The 20,518-nt window shown below is 43.4% G+C and overlaps 1 protein-coding gene across 1 annotated transcript in view; it reads left to right on the top strand.

Moving 5' to 3' along the window:
- The window catches only part of MED13L (mediator complex subunit 13L), a 408,072-nt gene that overhangs the window by 270,275 nt on the left and 117,279 nt on the right, over positions 1-20,518 (top strand). The gene's annotated exons all lie outside the window — the stretch shown is intronic.

Consider the following 20,518-nt stretch of genomic DNA (forward strand, 5'->3'; position numbering starts at 1 on the left):
ATATAGCTATATAGAAGTGGGCTGTAGTCCACGAAAGCTTATGCTCTAATAAATTTGTTAGTCTCTAAGGTGCCACAAGTACTCCTGTTCTTCTTTTTATGAAGTAGTAGTAATTTTCCATTTAAGCCAAAGTTTATAGGATGGTCAATAATCAATTGTGGTAAGGAGCCTTAAGATTAAATGTATTTATTTTCATTAGGGAGGCAGTTATAACTTCATAGTAGTTACAATATAGTTATCATGTCGTTAATGTACCAGGATTCTGAATAAAAACGTGTTAAGTATGAGACTGAAAGGATTTTAGTCTCATACTTAAGTACATCTCCTGGTTCTCTGATTTAATGGTAATTGCGTATAACAAAAACTAGAACTATACTGCTGCTACTCTGTAGTTATAATGTAACTACACTACAGTTAATGTATCTGTGTTATAAACAATATCTGAATTATTTAAAGCACCTCTCTAGACCTGGTGTACAATAGCTGCTTTGGGGAAATCTTCCATTGTTGCATTACCACTGTTGTAGATCCACCAACAGTAACAGTAGTATAAACAGGGCATAGGCAAATCAACAACAGACGGTTAAAACTCAGAAGCCCTGTTTGTATTTGACTTCAAAAGTTGTTCCTATCAGCTAACCTGCAACTGTGGTACGGTAATGGTGGGCGAGTTCTCCAGAATTACTAGCATAGACATGACTCTTTATTCTAGGTATATACAATATGCACTGAATTTTCACCATCCACTTACTCTGAACTGAATTGGTAATAGTGGTCTAAATACCACAATGGAAAAAAACACCATCAGCAGGTGACATCTTTATATTCTCTAGAGCGTCCACTGTTACTACCAGGTCTGATAACAAGTTTGGGAGAGCAGTGCTTCAATCTTTATTTGATTAATGCGGTTTCAACTCCTCATTTCTACAGTCCACAGAGGTACTGGTTGCTTGCCACCTACGGTGGGATCCACACTGACACATACTCAAAGAAGAAAGAACAGTTTCTTTACCTTACAGTAACTATGGTTCTTTGAGATGATGTTCTCAGTGTGGATCCCATCTTCCATCCCCCTTTTTGGAGTCTTCAGCAATAAGGGCTTTGAATTGCAAGGGAATTAAGAGAGGGTTGTGAACACTCCACCCATTATGACTTCTCAAGGGAGCATAAAGAGGCACAGGATGCGTGTGTGGCACTGACAGACACTGCTTTTCAAAAGATACCAATCTTGTGCTCATAGAGTGCATGTGCATCTTTAGTGGGATCCATACTGACAATAACATCTCGAAGAACCACATTTACTGTAGAGCAAGTGGCTGTTCTCTTTGTTGTCTCGCTGTTCTATTTTAACAAAGGAGAGAACGCTTGTCAGAGCCTATAAATTCCGGATAGATAAAATCTGAGATGGCAAAAAGGATATCTCCAGGAATCTGGAACCTCTATGCCTGTTTTTAAATTCTGTTCTGTAAATTAATCTGTTAGAAGTTAGTTCTGTGTAACTGTTCATGAATTTATTTTCTATTTTATGTTTAATGTTGCATGTGGAATGAGTCATCTTGCAGATCATTATTTGAGCATAGTCTGCTTTGCTGACTGGGAATGCTGAGGAAGATTCTAAAAGCTATGAATCCTCATCTCTTTCTTGTCACTGTTTAGAAGGAAGGAAGCGATTTATAATTTCCAGGTTATTGGGTATGGGTGACTTAAAACAAATTGTTTTAAAAATACCTTAACTAATAAGCAAAGCTTTATCATAGTTTCAGTATAAAGAGTATACAATAAGTGCTACATTCTTAATCTTCTTATTGGATGTGGAGCTTGTGAAGCCAATTTGTGGCAGCCACATCGTGAAATGCAGAGTCCTCCGACCACTGTCAGATCTGATCAGAGGACACTCATGAGTGATGTGTGACATTTTCTGTCTTTGACCACAGTGTTATGTGGGATCCTCTCATTGATCCCAGGTGTGAAGGCTGACTGCACATTGACCCATACCACTGTGATTTGAAATGGGTTCAAAAGGACCCATGAGCATCCTCATGATGGATGTTTGGAGCAGTGGTGTTGCTTAACACAGGGATCCCTTGTACTGGTGAGGGTCGAATCATCCCAGTTATGATGTGCGTGTTTGAATGTAGTTGTGTGTCAGTCAATTTGATGTGAGATGGATTGGAGCCAGACCAGAGTATAGTATTCTGGAGCAGAGTAACAGAGGGCTAAACCAGATGATAGGAGAGTCTGATCAATTGCTTTTCAAGAAGTGCTAACCAGTTTGCTTAGATGTTTGTTATGCATCCTCACCTTAGCCTCAGTTTTCCTCAGGTGATTGATATGCCAGAAATCTGTCTAGGGTTATTCCAAGGTAGACTGGATAGGATTCTTATTTCAAGTGATGTCCATTAAGAAAGATATTCAGTTCTTGGTCTCTCTGGCATTGTAAAGATAGAACATGCTCAAAACTGTATTGGTCACACTTGGTTGTAAATGCCACCAACATCACTCTTCATCCATCTTACTCAATGGTATTAGGGTTTCTTCAAGTTGTGGGAATGACCGTGCTTGGACACCTAAGCAAATGTCATCTGCAAATATGAACTTGCAGGACCGGGTGAGTGGAAGGTCATTTGTGTACAGGTTGAAAAGTGTTGGTTCCAGCACAGAGCCTGGGGTAGATCACTGGTTTGTCTTTTCCATGAGCTAACTGTCTCCCATGTGCACTTGGAAACTTCTATTGTGGAGGAGAAGGTCAACGATGTTGACTACCCATGCTGGTAGTACTCCTGACAAATTGACTAAAAGCCCCATGTGCTAGACCATTCCATATGCTTCTGTCATGTCTAGAAATACAGCTCCTATCTTCAGATTTTTCTGAAAACCATTTTTAGTAAATACTGTCAAAGTTAGCACTTGATTGCAAGTGTTCTTATCTCTCTGAAAGCCTGCCTGCTCAATGCTGAGTGTTGACTCCATTTCTGGGAAGATGTGCTGAAGATGCTACATTCTTAATAGACGAGTGTGTGTGGAGTTATAACTTGTCCAATTTTATAGATTAGCATATTGTGGTGGTACATTGGGGAGGGTGGAGGGGTATTAGCATCTTTTTTAATTGTACAAGGGTGTAAGAGTAGTGTGAAGAGACCCATGGTGAGATTAATCTTCATTTTGGTTGAATACATTATATATTTATAATAATACCACATACATGATGGTAAATTTCATGTTGTACTGTATCAGTTAGTGCTACAAATTATCATATGTTTTTAGTGTCTCACAGGCACTTTGCCTACAAATTCTTAAGTATACGCATAACTTTGAGTACAAGTGGTGCTGGTGAAGTCAGTGGAACCACTCATTTGCTTGAAGTTATACCTGTGCTTCAGTGCCTTGCTGAATCAGGACTTAATCTTCCTTCTAATATTCCAAAACCACAAGCAACTTCAAACCAGTGAAATGTTTCCATCTTTCTGTTCTGAATGCGGAATCCAAATCTCCATGTTAAATGGTCACTTCGGAGAAATGTTTCTTAAAACACACAGTAAGTTGTGTATGGAATACATTGTGGTGTGGTGTGATGTGGTATACTCTGAAGACTTTATTGGTACTATTTTGAAATAATCTGCATAATTCATTCATATCCTCTCCATTTGCTAATAATGCAGCCTTATCAACTGATGTTGATAAAATCTTTATCCCATATTCTCAGTATATATACAGTGCACATGTGTTATACACAGAACGTATTGTATTATAAAGCTTTTATTTCCACTTATTTCTGATTAACTCAGTATGCATGTGGCAATAAGCAAATCTTGATTCCCTCCAAACTATGCACATGCTGTCATGTATTTAGTTGATTCCACATATTAGTCTGCATTAATTATTTGTTGTGAGTGGTTTTAGTTCCCCCTTCCCCCATCCCCACTGAAATTCGAAGTACTTCACCATCTAGCGAACAATTACGTCACATTGATATGGGCTAAATTGGGAATGTCCAAAAGTGTGTGTTAACTTTTTTTTTTTTTTTTTAATCTCCCTCATGGTTATAATTTATTCCATTGTTGGTGAAATATCTTACTTAATGGGTTGGTTTTCATGCCATGGTGTATGTACACATGTATGTAGGAATTATTTTCTCATTCTTGAAGCTTTGAATTAAACACACAGGAGGTACTACAGAATTTGTGTAGTAAAATGTTAACCATAAATTTCTAATTTGGGCGTTAAAAGTTGTGCTTTTAAATAAAAATGACTGGTACCGAGCACTTGTAATTCCTACTGAACATCAGGGCAGTTTTATTTAGGAGCATAAATACTGATTTAGCAGCCTAATATTAAAGCATCTAGGTTTGAAATTTTGTGACTATTTGGCCTTTTTGAAATTTTTGTTTCCATTTTTCTTGTTTGCAGTTTGATCTTTCTTAATGTTCACTGCAATTACTGTCAGTTTAAAGATGTTGTTTCCAGAATGAGTGTGACTGAGGTAGAGTCCTTCCATAAAGGTTGCCCTTCCGACCACTTGCATTACAAGGACATTTGCTAACAGCTGATAAATATTAGCTGGGCTGTTCAACCCAGAAATCTATAATATTTGGCATGAGTTTGTTGACAGAAGTCCGAATGAGTGCATGTCGCTGGTCTCTTACCAAGGGAAGAAATTGTTCTGAGATGGAGTTCACATTCAATATCTGCTTCTTCAAAGGCAAATGTTGTAACTTGTCAGTCTGGCGAGGATATTAGAGAGACAAGGTGGGTGAGATTGTATCTTTTATTGGACTGACTTCTGTTGGTGAGAGAGACAAGCTTTGGAGTAAGCTCAAAAGCTCGTGTCTCTGACCAACAGAAGTTGGTGAAATAAATACTCCTGGGGAAATTCTGCACCACAAAATAAAAAATGCTGTGCACAATATTTTGAAATTATGCAAAATTATGCAAATTTTGTTTGTCAAAGTAACACTACATAATCATTCCAGTTTCAATTAATTTGGTAATTTATTTCAAAATACCTGTCAGCAAGTATGTCTGTAACAATACAGACACACACACAAATTCTCTCAGGAGTTGAGAGTTAAAGAAACTCCTATGACAATCCAGTTTCTGTTTCTCTACTCTTTCCTCCCCACAGAGCCCAGCCGGGGAACCAGACACCAATAAAACCTCCGCCACCCCAGAGCCCAGCCGCGGGGCCCGCCCTTGCCCAGATACCCCGACTCCCTCCTCCTCAGAGCCCAGTTACTCAATGCTCTCCTCCTCTCCCCCGGCCCCCAGCCCAGCTGTGGAGCCCTCCAGGACAGAAATCCACAGCACCCCTCCCCCAGAGTCCAGCCGCGGGGCCCGCCCTTGCCCAGATACCCCGACTCCCTCCTCCTCAGAGCCCAGTTACTCAATGCTCTCCTCCTCCCCCCCGCCCCCCCAGCCCAGCTGTGGGGCCCTCCAGGACGGATATCGACAGCACCCCTCCCCCAGAGTCCAGCCGCAGGGGCCTCCCTTGCCCAGATACCCGCACTCCCTCCTCCTCAGAGCCCAGCTGCAGGGTCCCCCCTTGTCCAGACACTCACCCTCCTTCCCCTCTCCAGATCCCAGGGATCCAGAGGGAGAAACAGCCTGATGCTTGGTCCCAGGCTTGCATGGAGTTTCCTGCATGCTGCCTTCTCCTTCCTTCAGTGCATGCTGGGAACTCTAGCTCCCTCCCCCTCCCACTGGCAGTGTCTTCTATGTGCGATCTGGCCTTTGCTGGGTCCATCAGCTCTTAGTGGCAACTAGGAGTACTGCAGCCCATTTCTGGGGGGGAAAGGAAATTCTGCACGCGCAACGTTAATTTCTGCAAAATTCTGCATTGTGCATTGGCACAGAATTCCCCCAGGAGTAAATAAAAGATATTACCTCACCTATCTTGTCTCTTCAAAGATAAGCGGCATCTGTTTATTATAAACAGGCTAATAGGTCTTAACCTGAAAACCAAGAGGGTAACGTAGACACACAAAGTTAATAAGAAAATTTATACTCTAATCCCTTCTTTTATTTTTTACTGCGTTTTCTAGTCTGCTTCTGTAACAGCTCATTCCATGTGACATCTAAAAGCCTGCCCTGGGAGCTGCTGCAGTAGTAAGTACCTGCCACTAGTTGGTTTAGTTCAGTGATTAATAGAGCTAGTGCTGTATTCTGTTGACAAAATGTATTTTATTACAAGACTTTTCCCCTCTGTAAATAAAAGACTGTTATACGGTACTTGGTTAAAAGAAAATAGCAGCCCCTGTCATTTTATTCCACTGCTGAAAGAAAACCTCTGTTCTGTAATGGGGGGGCAGGAACTCCAACCCGACAGAGGAGTGCTATTCTGTTGACCCACCTTGTTAGCAGGAATTATAACACTATATGAAGCTGAAGAAGTTCTGCTGACTCATTGGGTATGTCTGCACTCAGTTGGAGGTGTAGATGTACTTGGGCTAGCTTTGACTGAATCACTGCAGCTATGCGTCTTTTTTTAGCACATTAGCTTGATCAAAGCTAGTGTGTGCACATCTACCCATTTTGGAAATTGCATCTCCTGACTGAGTGTAGACATACCCAAAATAACAGATGCTGCTTGTTAACTTCACTAACTTCAGTGTGACCCTCTATTAGAGAGAACTAGCGTTGGAAAAATGGAGGACCTGCAAGAAACCCTAGGACAGCCATCCTGGATTGGGGAAAACACTTAGACTAAGGTTCATGTTCTGTTGTTGATATTTGAGTTACAAATAATGCCAAAGCCCAGAAAGAGGGTAAGTTTGACCTATATACAGCATATGCACATTTTAATTGGGGTAGTGGGAACACCGCCTGCTCAGAGTTCCTAATTACTTTGTGCTGTGCAAAAATATGTTTATATACTCCAAAATTGGATTTAGAAACTGACTAAAAGGTAACAGAATAATTGTGTATAATCTTTGTGCAGACCCATCAAGTGTCATGAAACTCACAGAACGCTCACAATTTGCATGTGTTTACCATTTCTTCACAAGCAGTAAAATTTCACACAGTTTGGGAGAGAGAAAAACCCAACCCACTCGCCTAGTAGCATAGTGGAAGATGCACTGAACTACAAGCCAGGAAACTGTGAATTCTAATCCCGGCTCTTCTTCTGAGTGCTCTTAATATTTCTGTGTTATTTTACAGCCCTCATTATTGAAGGTCTCATAACCCAGGCTTAGGAGAAGGTAACTGTCATTCACCCATGTGTTACAGATAAGAGAACTGGGAGATTGGAGAAAGTCATTGCAAGCAGATCTGGGAATAGAGCTCCCGGTTTGTAATATAACAGGGCCAAGTCTCATCCATTTTGCCACACTGGCTTCCAGAAGAAATAGGCAAAATGATGTGCTTGTGTAACTCACAGTAACACATTATGGCTCTTTGTCTCTCTCCAGTGGCTAAGTAACACATAGTTTTTTATAACTCTGTTTCTGTCTCCTTGATAATCAACATAGTCCTTGAGCTCAGATGATAGAAATTCATGCTTGTAGAACCAGAAAAATCCCAGGTTTAGTACCTGCAAATGACCCAAACAATTATCAGTATACTTGGCTATGCTGTCGGTAACCTGTAGACTATACTTTGCTCCCACAACCATGAACAGAACCCAGGAATCCTAATGCTGAACATTTTAGAACTATTTCACAATTAGCTGTATAATCCCTTGGTAAAGCATGTGTTATGCCATCCTCTCTGGTTGATCTTCACTGAGGATAACAGCAAGCTTCCTCCCTCTCTTTACTCCTATATCTGACGTGGAGATGGTCTCTGGCGTGGATCTGAAGGGTATTGGGTCAAACCCTGCTGAATGACCCATGTGAGAGGGGTGTGTGTTAGTCTGAGGATCCTTGAATAATAATAATAATAATAATTGAAATGATTTTATATTGCAGAATACTGTATTTAGGTCACAGTATGAATCCAACCCATCTCAGTAGGAATAGTGCCATCTAAAGATTATTTTGTGGCCCATATATGTGATGAGTTTGGTGGTTCTCAGTTCCAGCTCCCATGTCACAAATTCACCACCGTGTTTCATACTAATTATCAGACTCAGAAGAGAGACTAAGAACTTCATGGGCCATGGAGACTGAAGTATTCCTGTTACACTTTAAGGAAGCCTTCCCCCATGTAAGAGTGGAGGCTTGCTAGCAGGGAAACTTACCTTCCTGCTGTCCTGTAGATAAAGAGAGGGCATCATTCAGCAGGGCTATCAAGGCAGTTCCTTTCACCAGCACTAAATCTGCAGTCTTTTTTAAAATCCGATTATAAATATATTTGCAAATTATTTGCAATTATGCACATTGTCTCATTAAATTGTTTGCATAAAATATTAGACAAAGAGCAGCAGTTTATATATATTTATTTTTTCTTGATCTTCTGTAGCCTCTGGAAGAAACTTCCCTTTCTACTTTATGGAGAGAGGCTCAGAATGGAAAGGATACAAACTCTTTGAAAAGCATTAGCCTTGCCAGATAAATTATACTATTAATGATTTACGGATTACTCTTTGTTATAATATTAAAGGGCAATACCTTCTGTTATGTCAAAGTTACAAACAATTGTCATTATTTGATAGTTAGATATGATTATTTGTCAGGTAAGGCATAAGAAGGAAAAACCCCTAGCACTAGTCTTAATATAGGGTTAACTACACCTGGAAATCATAGCTAATTGCTCCATGCTGTTCCAGAGGTTAATACACATCATCTACATATGCATACGTACATAATCTAGAGGTAGTAGTTGTATTTGTTCTACTGGTTCTTATTTGGAAGAAGTTGTTTTTCTGGGTAAGAAATGAGTGAAACAGGAGAAGCAGAAATGATTATACGCCTTAAATTAAATGGACAGTTTCTACTTTTCTTATCTCCAGTCAAGATGTGCTCCAACTGTAGCATGTTAAATGGAAACCATTCTTTCCAGTGCTGTTTTACGTTTGATGGCAGATTATATTTGTGCTGAAGATGGAAGAATAGTATATTTCATCACTCTAACTTTCCTGCGTTACTGTGCGTAACCCCTTTGGTTGCTGACAGTTACTAATTATTATGTTGCCAAGTTCTGGAGAGGTTTATCCTGAATACTTGTACCAGAATAAACTGATGATAGATATATTCAGGCCTCTCAATACTGTTCTAGTTTTGAAGCTCTAACTGCTCTATGGATATATCACTGTAGATCTCCCAGTAGATTTTATTATACTTGCTGGACCTAATATTTATCAACTATACAAATATGTAGCCTATGCTTATGTGTATATAGTATTATTATATTATTTAATGTAACGTACACACTGCTGGAATCAGCTTCTCCCCTCATGTACACTCAGTGCAAGTCACTGGTCGTGTGAGTGTGAAAGAGTTAAGAATCTCGCACCGTGAGCATGATTGCATTGTGCATTAAACAAACTGAACAATTTCCACATCACTAAATTGCTCAGGTGAGTTCCACAAAATGATTGTGTGGAAAACTATTTTCCATGGGAGCCTTTATTTTCTCTCCTCTCCCAAAAAAGCCTTTTGTAAATATATTTGCAAGATATGGGGGATGGGAGTGGCAAGAAGGCTTAAAAATCGACTCCAAAGCAGGTGGGGAATGGTGACATTTGGTTCATACCCAGCTCAGCTCTGGCCCTAGCCGCAGCCCTGCCCCCAGCTGCAGCTCTAGTCCACCCCCAGTCTAGCTCTGTCCTGAGCCAGAGCTCCGTTCTACCTCCAGTCCAGGTCTGCCCTCATTCCCTCTCTGCCCCAGGCCAGCTCCGCCTCTAGTCCCGGTTCCTCCCCCATCCCCAGTTCAGCCCTCAGCTTCACCTTCAGCCCAAGCTCTTCTGTTGAGCCAACTGTCAAATAATGGAGGCTGGAGGCAGACAGATTCCATAACTGTTAAAGTGGGCCCCGACAGGAAAAGTTTGGGCACCGCTGTTGTAGACTAATACAATACCAATGGAATCTAACTCCCCCGTCTCTTGAAACAGTTATGTCTTCAGTTAATTTGCTGAAGTAACTTGGAAAATATTTAGAAATATGAGTGAGTCCAATTGGGTTTTGTGATATTGCTTCTCATTATCAGCAAAAGCCTAAATGGGCCACTTCAGAGTGTCAGTTTGGTGGTGTGGGTTTTAGCATGGTTCATTGCTCTTTTGCATCCTATAGAACAGAGATCCCCAAAGTGTGGGGCACGCCCCCCTGAGGGGGCACAGAGGAATGTCTGGGGGACATGGCAAGGCCCAGGCCACCCCCACAGGGGCAGGGAGTGCCATCCAGCCCCTTCCTGCTATCAGCCTTGCGCTTGCCTCTGTCCCTAGCCTCTGCTGATGGCCCCGCACCAGCCCCCAGCTTTGCTGTGGGGTGCAGCTCTTGTTCTCAGCCTCGGCCCCTCGCAACAGCCCCGCTCCCAGTTGCTGCCCCAGCCTTGGCCCCCTTATCCCTGTCTGTCCCCCCAGGCCCCCAGAGCTGTGGTCCTGCTGGCCCGGGGGAGATGGACAATCCTCAAAAGTTTGGGGACCACTGCTGTAGAACATAACATTTGTACTTCAGTATAGTGTCTTTCATCTGAGCTCTCAAAGGGCTTTACAAAGGTGGTCAAATATCATTACCCATATTTCACAAATAGGGAATGTGAGGTTAAGTGACTTGGCCAAGGTCACTTACAGCTGCATTGATGAGATGAGAATATAACTCAGGAGTCCCAACTACCTGTCTACTATTCTAACCTTTAGATCAGATTATCATCCAATATGCTATTAATGCCTCCTTCTTTCTATTTGACCATAGCTATCAATCCTCTTCTTCCTCAGAAATAAATGTAGGTGTCCCTTAAATTTGTTTGTACCCCCCATAGTAATTTAGTCTATATGTTGATTACACTGTAGGTGAAACAGTTTTAAATTTCCTTCCTCCCCGCTTCTCCTCTTAGATTTTGAATTTTTAGATCACTTCTAGTTTTTGAGCAAACATATATTGTTAGTCCTGGCACTTCTAATGAAAGTCTACAAATAATTATGTGTAACCGTCTGTGGATTTCAGTGCTTTATTGATTTTTATTGTAAAGTAATTTTGTTTCTATTTCTGGATAGAACTTTTGATTCCCAAGAAACCTTATGTTAATTAAAAGTCCATTGTGTGTTAAAAATCACTGCATTTTTTTGCAGCGCAGGGTTCCAAGTTGTATTTGCAGTGAAAGAGCTGAGCCCCATGCATGCAGACAGTGCTAATTTGGCTTTTCTCCATTTAGCAACGCGAAACTGTAACCGTATTTGTCACAGTTCCAGCTATACCTTAAACAGAAGTATCTTTTGTGGATCTGTTTCAGTTCATTCCAAAACTGGCATGGCGTCCAAACTAGGAGTGGAGGGAGATATTTTTAAATTGTCTAGGGGAGGAAGCTAAGAGTGCAAGTATCCTGGAAAAACAAAAGTAAAGTCAGATTAAAATCTGGCACACAGAAGTGTGGGCAGGCCTCTGTACTAATTGCTCCGTCCTAAGGAAATCTCTAAATTAATGCTCACATTTTTTCCTGGTGTGAAAAAGAACAAATGAAAATATTTTTGTGAATGTGTCTGAACGAGAATCTTTGCCAGGTCTGCTTTTTATTTATGTTAACAAAGCAGACAGACTACAATGGGGAAAAAGGAAACCACATGTGAAGTGACAGTTATTTGTTCAATCACCTACTATATTTAATGACATACTATTCTGCGTAGCAGCTTTGTCTAACTTGCACCTTAGGGGGGTTTATTCTGTTTGTTTTCTCAACCTTAGTTTTCCATATTTGCTTATATTGTTTTGTATTTAGTTTTAGCTATATCATCTGTGTATGGCAGACAAAAATTAAGGTCCTTAACTCTGTGCAGACATCTAAAGTACAACTTATAGGATACCTCTGTCTAGCAAAATGTATAATTGTCTAATAAGCATGTGAGGTCTGTATCTGTTAATAGGTTGCTGTGGTGGCATCTATACTAGCAATTTTTTTTTTAAACCTTCCCCTCGTACTCCCACAGGTCCTGCTCCATTAAAACCTCATGTGTTTTTAATCAATGTGTCATATAACTCTGCTGAATGTAGGTCTAGATAACACAATGGTAAAAACAACTGAGTCCTCCTTACACAAATCAACTGCTATCAGTTGTGGAGCAGGTTTCCTGAAAATTGCTAGTAGATAGTAAAGGCTGTAGCTAGGCACTTTTAATCATTCAAACTGACTAAAACTGAATTGTTAACATAGGCTAAGCTTACATGGGTAACCATTTTAAAACGGCAGCCTACATTTTGAAAAATGACTAGAAATTTTGGGTGTCTCAATTTTTGCATGACTAATTTGAGACGCCTAAAAAGGAGATTGACTGTGTACTTTCCGCAAATCTGGTTCATTATGTTTGAAATTGGACACCCAAAAATTGAGACACCCAAAATGAACAGTGACTCCTGATAAAGTACTCCTGCAAGTCCAAAAAAGTAATTATCATTTGTGATGTCATCCAGCACACAGCTCATAGGAGTGATATCACACGCATGAAATACAGCATTTTGGCAGTGAGAATAAAGAGCTATCAGATTCTGCTGCTGCTGTAACTCAGCCAGTGAGAGGCTTCTGTGTTCTGTTCAACTTCACAGAAACATTAACAAGGAAAGGAAAAAAATAAATGTTTGTTTAAAGTTGCAGCATTAGCAAAGACCCGATTATTGATGCTTCTGGCAGGATGGTCTTGTTGAGTATATAGCTGATGCTGAACTAGCCATTTAAATGAGAAATCTCAATAACTACAGGATTGTTTTGTAATGTATTTCACTCAGCCAGCTCTGCTCAGTTTTACATTCCCCCCCCCTCGCCCCCGAGATATGGCACAATGCTCAAAGGGCATGTGCAGCCCGAGTAAAAGAACTGTACGTGTGTGACAATGAGCATACTATGGAACTGAGGGATGTAGTTGTTTAGGGCCAAAGGAAAGATCATGCCACTCCAGCACATCTACCTTCTGCTAGTACAACAGTGAGTGGAAGACACAGCCTGCTTTGGATTTTGCTGTAAAAAGCACTGGATGCACAAAACCTAACACTATACCATACCATGCCACCCTTAATTAGGGTTACCATTTTTTAAAATAACAAAAAGAGGACACTCCAAGGGGCCCAGCCCCTGCCCCAACTCCGCCCCCTTCCCCGCCCTGGCCCCACCCCAACTCTGCCCCTTTCCCAAAGTCCCAAAGAATCAAATGTTCGCGGGAAGCCTGAAATAGGGAGGCAGGCAGCAGGTAAGCTGGGGCGGGGGGGCGCAAGGAGGCGTGGCCCAGTCCGGCCCCCTGGCCGAGCGGCTCGGGCCCGGCTCAGGCTCTGGGGCGCCAGCCCCAGTTCCAGCCGAGTGCGCCAACCCCGGCCTGCCCTGGCCCCGGCGGTTCCAGCTCGGCTCGGGCCCTGGGGCGCCGGCCCCGGTTCCAGCAGAGCGTGCCGGCCCCGGCAGTTCCAGCTCGGCTCGGGCACTGGCCCCGGCCACGCGGCTCGGGCCCCGGCGGCTCCAGCCCGGCTTGGCTCGGGCCCCGGGGGCGCCGGCCCTGGTTCCGGCAGAGCGCGCCGGCCCCGGCCCACCCCTGCCCCAGAGGCTCCAGCTTGGCTTGGGACATGGACAGCGGCCGTGGCCAAGCGGCTCCGGCTCGGGCCCCAGGGCACCGGCCCTGGTTCCAGCCGAGCGGCTCCGGCCAGCCCCGGCCCCGGAGGCTCCAGCTCGGCTCGGGCCCCGGGGCACGGGCACCGGCCCCAGCCGAGCGGCTCCGGCCCCAGCGACTCAGTCTCCAGCCCCAGCTCGGATCCAAGTCCCATGACCCCTCCCTATTTTCCCGGATATGTCCGGCTTTTTGGAATGCCCCCCCTCGGACGGGGATTTGACGACCAAAAAGCTGGATATGTCTGGGAAAATCCAGACGTATGGTAACCTACCCTTAATTCTCCACTGTTGCTGGTGTCAGTACTGTCTTCAGAGCTGGGCACCCAGCCAGCCAGCCAGCTGCCACTCCCTGGCTGTCCAGCTCTAAAGGCAGAGTGGAAAGCAGCAACTGCTGGCCAGGCACCCAGCTCCGAATGGAGTAAGAAAATGTGGTTGCTGATTGCAGATGACAGGTGGTCGCTAGGGTAAAAAGTTCTGTGGCCTCTTGCAATTAGTCGCTCATGACAGGTGGTCTCTCTTCAGAGGTGGTCGCTCAGTTAGTTTTACTGCACTTGTAAGTGGTTATTTTGTAATAGTCCGTAAACACAAGACATTTCTTTCCTTTATTCTTTCTTCATAAGTAAATTCTAACCTTTGAATTGTTTTTGCTGTTCTACTCTGAACTCTGTCCAATCTCTGGTATTGATATCCCTGTAAATAATTGCAGTTTTGGGGCTAGAGGCTATCCAGGAAAAGAGGGAACTCTCTCTCTGTAGTTTGTGATGTAATTCATCTGTGTGTACAAACCAAAATTGCATTAGCTGCCCCTTCCCCAGGCTAGGAGGGAGGATCATAGAATCATAGAATATCAGGGTTGGAAGGAACCTCAGGAGGTCATCTAGTCCAACCCCCTGATCAAAGCAGGACCAATTCCCAACTAAATCAATTGCTTTTGTTCAAGGCATATTTGTCCTTGTGTTGCTTGCTGTTAAGAAGTTGCACCGTTTTATTTTCCTTAGTTTTCTATTCAGTGAATGTTTTGTGGGCAGGAAATTTGAAAGTATTAATGGCTATAAACTGATTCGGTTGTCTCTTCTCCATATATATATATATGTGAGAAGAGCTTGTAAATGTGAATTGGGAATTTTTAAATCTTGAAATACCTCAGGAGAGAAACGTGTTTCATTGCTAAATGTTGATTCAGAACACGATAAAACACATTTTTGTTGTAAAATAATCAAGTTATTGAAAAAATTAAGGATTGCTAAGATGAGTCTTTTTCTTCTCCCCCCCCCCATGCAAAGAAAGTTACAGAAAAGACATTTGCTGATAGATACTTACTAAATCTATATAGTTTAAAACACAATCTGTATAGAATAAAAAAAAAGTGCCATTACTCACTAAACGCTTACTTCAGTCTCTTCCTATTATAAAGGTAACCAAATAAGTATTACATGGAGGGCATGAATAAAATGTTTATGAAGCTGGGTTCTCAGCAGGAATGCAGCAAAAGCTTTTATAGCTTCTGACATCTTATCTGTTCCCTACTCTTGGACATAATAAAATGTCCGTATATATTAGCTTTTCAGGCATGTTACCAGCAAACAATTGATTTACTTTGAATCTGCATACATATTATTCATGGCTCAAAATATTACCCAGAAGCATGTCTGCCAACAACATTTGCCCATATACACTTACTCACATTTGCCCATCCGACACCCCCATCTTAATTTACTGCACATCTAGCACTCCCAAATCAGTCTGTTATGCATCCTCCAGCCCCACATCAATCAGTTTTGCTCTGCCCATCCACTCTTGTCCTCCCCCCACAAACCCTGCATGGTGAAGGTTCATTATCCTGTGTCCAGTTTTGGACCCCACACTACAAAAAGGATGTGGAAAAATTGGAAAGAGTCCAGCGGAGGGCAACAAAATGATTAGGGGTCTGGAGCACATGACTTATGAGGAGAGGCTGAGGGAACTGGGAATGTTTAGTCTGCAGAAGAGAAGGAGGAGGGGCGATTTGATAGCTGCTTTCAACTACCTGAAGGGGGGTTCCAAAGAGGATGGAGCTCGGCTCAGTGGTGGCAGATGACAGAACAAGGAGCAATGGTCTCAAGTTGCAGTGGGGGAGATCTAGGTTGGATATTAGGAAACACTATTTCACTAGGAGGGTGGTGAAGCACTGGAATGTGTTACCTAGGGAGGTGGTGTAATCTCCTTCCTTGGAGGTTTTTAAGGCCCGGCTTGACAAAGCCCTGGCTGGGATGGTTTAGTTGGGAATTGGTCCTGCTTTGATCAGGGGGTTGGACTAGATGACCTCCTGAGGTACCTTCCAACCCTAATATTCTATGATTCTATGATCCTCCCTCCTAGCCTGGGGAAGGGGCAGCTTTATATGTTCTTCCCTTTCTCCCCCATTCTGCAGGATGGGGGGGCAGCTCCAGCAGGTTCTCCCCTTTACGGGCCTGGTGTTGCAGGGGTAGGGGATGAGGACGGAGCAGAGAGGAGCCAATCCATTTCTTACAAGGGCGGAAGGGAAGGGGAAAGAGGGAGCAGAGCTAGCCTGAGGAGCTACACTGTTTCTGCTTCCTCTCCCCATCTCTTGTGAAAATGGTTTGACTTTTGTCTCCCCTCCTCAGAAACTTCTTTTGGTTCTTGAGGTGGTGATGGGAGAGTTAGGGGGAGGAGCAATGATTGCCAACTGTAGGAGATCTGATTGGTTGTCCTTCTCAGGAGGCAGGGGAATGGGGAAGACCAACCAACCAGAAGGGGTTTTCTCCATAGACTGATGGATTTTCCTTAATCTGTAGGGAAAACTCATAGTTGGCAGGTCTGCCAAAAGTGAAATTGGTTTTGTTATTCTGAGCAATAGGAGAAAAATAGCTACTTTATAAAAAGCAGAAATAATAATAGTACTTCTTTTTATCTGAACCATTTACAGACAGTTGTTTAAGCCTAGCAAAACCTTTCTGCACCCTTTCATTCCATGACAAATGTGCAATTAAAACTTTCTGATTTTACTTTACGTGAAATTGGAGCCAACATAGGGACCCTGAACCACTTACATCCCACTTAAATTCTATATTTTAGGGTATACGTGGATGTGTAGGCCCTATTTCTGGCCCTCTGCACAGTGGTGTATTTCACCCTTATTGCACATGCACAGAGAAGTGCAACGTGATCATGTTGTTGAACTTGCTGAGGTAAAGGTGAGGGCTTGGCTAGAGCCATTTGGCATGCTCTTGTGCTGTTAGGTTGATTTTGCAGTCTGGTCAGAGCTGTGGAAGAGGGGTAAATAAAACAACAAAGATTCTTAGGGGAAAGAGGACTTGACTGTCCCAAAGGAAAGATGTTTTTTTCCTCCAGAGGAGAGAAGGGAGAAGGCTTTCCTAAGTTCTTGTATTTCTTTTCCTTCCTCCTCTGTCTGCTACATTCTCTCTGCAGGGCATGCTCCTTCCACTTGCCTGATGAGACTCTACCCGCCCACCTCACTAACGAAATACTATTTTTTAAAAATAATCTCTGATGTAAAAATAATTCCTTCATGTGTCAATCCAACAGCAGAATGTTCTAAAATGAAAAAAATGTGTTAGTTTGTTTTGAATATTTAAATTTTTTCAGTGACTGGAGATCAAGGATAGTGCTGGAGATCAAGGATAGTGGTATAGAACAGAGTGTCTCAGCCTTTTTCTTTCTGAGCCTCCCCTCCCACCCCCCCGCCCCCCGATGCTATAAAAACCTCTCTGGCCCACCTGTACCACAATAACTGGTTTTGTGCATATAAAAGCCAGGGCCAGTGTTAGGGGGCAGCAAAAGCGGGGCAATTGCTTGCGGCCCCATGCCACAGCGCCCCCTGTGAAGCTACATTGCTCAGGCTTCAGCTTCAGCCCTGGGTGGCAGGGTTCAGGGCCCCGAGCTTCAGACCCATATGGCGGGACTTCGGCTTTCTGCCCTGGGCTCCAATGAGTCTAATGCTGGCCCTTCTTGGCAGCCCCCCGAAACCTGCTCGAGGCCCCCCGGGGGCCCCAGACCCCTGGTTGAGAACCACTGGTATAGAATATTCTTTTTTCTGTATGCATGCATAGCTCACGTTAAGGTTCCTGGGAATGATGCATGTACATCCAGGGAGCAATTGTATCCTTTGTATTTGTCCTAAAAAATGAGGGATAAGAGCAGTTTTGTATCAGAAAACACCAGTAACTCGACTCGGAGCTTTTGTACACGACAATTTCTCACCTCCCACAGATCTAAAAACATTGCATATGAACAGCTCTTCGCAGCTGCTCAGTCAGAATGCTTTCAAAGCTCAAGCTCTTCCAAACGAAGCAATAGACGCCGTGATTAAACATAACGATGCTTTCATCTGTGAATATTTTGTTCTTCTAGAGTAGAATGTAACTGTAAATAGTAACACTGCATTTTTATGGCCTATTGGATTTATAGCGCTCTCTTGTTGGTATAGATAAACAAAATAAAAGCATTAGGTTTATATGGAGTAAAGGGTTTTGTTTAATGCCCAGGTGAAATAAAGCTATTTTCCTGTCTCCGACTATGTAAGTGTTCTGATTGTGGCACACTTCATTTTCAGTCAGTAATTATGCGTGGAGTGACATTGAGACATTAGCTGTTGCTATGGTAACAAGCTTTAAGTAGCAAAAATGCAGCCATGATGTCACTAGAACAGCATTGCCTCTCTTTCCCCCTTGAGTTGTGAACAAAGTGGATATACAAATATGTTTTTTAAAGCAGCAGTACTGTTACCATATCTCACCCCATTTTCTAATTTAGTTGGTGTGGAGTTCCCCTCCTTGTTGGTGTTGAAGTGAGCAGTTTGAGCTATTTTTAAATATTGGTTCCAGTTATTTCTTTATTAGGTACCAAACTGAACTGTACTGTTAAATATATTCTGTTCGCCGTATAATGGTTACCCCCTATTAGAATATGGTTTCTTTATGACTTAAAAGAGCCAAACCAGCATTCTTTCACTGTTGATAATTTTAATACCCCATTGAGACCTTTATCAACACTTTCCTGTGAAGGATCAGATTTTTCACTAACAGTGGTGGTTGCAGACTTACCTGGTTTCCTTCAGTTCTTGGAATTTTCAAATCACAGTAAGTGAATTTCTAAGTTTTTAAAACCTGAAATAAAATTAAAATGCAGACTTTTTACCACCTTAATAATAGGAAATCTTCCGCTGACTCACTCCATCATTTACACAAGAGTAAGAACAAGAAAGTCATAAAGATAAATCATCTTTGTAGAATTTATGTATTTTCACCCCCAAATGATATTATTTATGATTCTTAGGACTGTTTGCTTTCAATATTTACAATCTCACTTTACCATGAAGTAGTTAGATTTCACTTAAAATAAAAATCTGTTTCAGCTGGCCAGTAAAATTAGGTAGGTGGTCAGTCTGGGTGTTGAATAAAGTCATAATGAGAAAGGAAGGAAAGGTTAAGGCCAACTCACGGTACACACCCTCTATTCCTTTCTCCACAAGCACACACCTTACCATTACAACTACCATACCCTACAGACCACACATTACAACCTTTACTCTTACTCCCCTGTTATCCTTCTGCAGGCTTACCTTTATCAGAATTCTCCCCTGCCCCCAATGCCAGTAGTTGTGACTATCTGGTGCAGTAGTCAGTTTTGACCGGAGGGGGTAGATTGGTAAAGGTGTATGAAAGGTTGTTAAAGTGGATGGTCGAAATCTGGCATCCCCAACAGAGTTAAGATTATTGTAGGAGCCACACCTTTGCAGTCTGGCTTGACTGTATCTTACATGTTCCGCACTCCAGTATCAAATGTACATTGCTCATGGGGGAGTTCTGTGGGACTGCACACCCATATAAAATGCCCCCCCTCGCAGAATTCCTGTGCTTCCATGCAGAAAGTGGCAGGGAAGCAAAGGAAAGCTGTGCGGGGGGACAATCATGGGTGCAGTTCTTGGGGAGGGGAAGGGGAATGTGAGAGTGAGGGGAGGGGCATGGGGCAGCGGGGGAGGAGGATGAGATGAAGAAGAAAAGGGGATAGGGGAATCGCGGGGGGGGCATCCTCTCGGCGGCAGCAGCTTGGGCTCCCCCGTTAAGCAGGCCTATCGAACCCTTACCCTGAGAAGCCCTATCCCCCCCAGCTGAGCCACCCAGACCCCCACCCCACTGAGCCCCAACCAGCTGCACCTGAACCCTCACCCATCAAGCCCCACTCCCCCAGCACCCGGACCCTTCCACTGAGCACCCCACATCCAGACTTCCTGTGCCGAGCCCCATCTCCCCACACTCAGACTCCCCTGCTAAGCCCCAACCATTTTCACCTAGATCCCCTGCAGAGTCCCATTTCTCCTGCACCCAGAACCCCCCAACAAGCCCCTGTGCATCCACATCTCCCACTGAGCTGCGTGCACCCAGATTGTCCCACAGAGAAACCTCTCACCCCACACCTGGATCCCTCCACACTAAGCCCCTCCACACTTGGATCCTGCTGGGCTGAGTCTGCCTGGTGCACCTGGCACAGAGGGACAGGGGCCTGGGGTGTTTCTGGGGCAGGTCCAGCCTTTGCACTGTGTCAGGGTCGGGTTCAGCCTCACTGCCGAGTCCCTGTACTGGGAAAGGTGGGGACTTCGGGGTGATCTCCCACCTCAATGCACAGTGGCCTGTGTTCCCCTCTGACATATTGGAGCCACGTTTTAAAATATTGTGTGCAGAATTTTTAATTTTTTGGCGCAGAATTCCCTCAGGAGTAGTACATGTGCCCACCCCTTCCAAAGCACTCTGTCAGGTATGGAGCCCTCTGTGCACATGTCAGAAACAATGCTGTGAAGGCTGCCCTTGCAACCCTGACTGGTTAG

This window comes from Trachemys scripta, chromosome 15 (genome assembly GCF_013100865.1).
Source record: "Trachemys scripta elegans isolate TJP31775 chromosome 15, CAS_Tse_1.0, whole genome shotgun sequence".
Classification (NCBI taxonomy): domain Eukaryota; kingdom Metazoa; phylum Chordata; order Testudines; family Emydidae; genus Trachemys; species Trachemys scripta.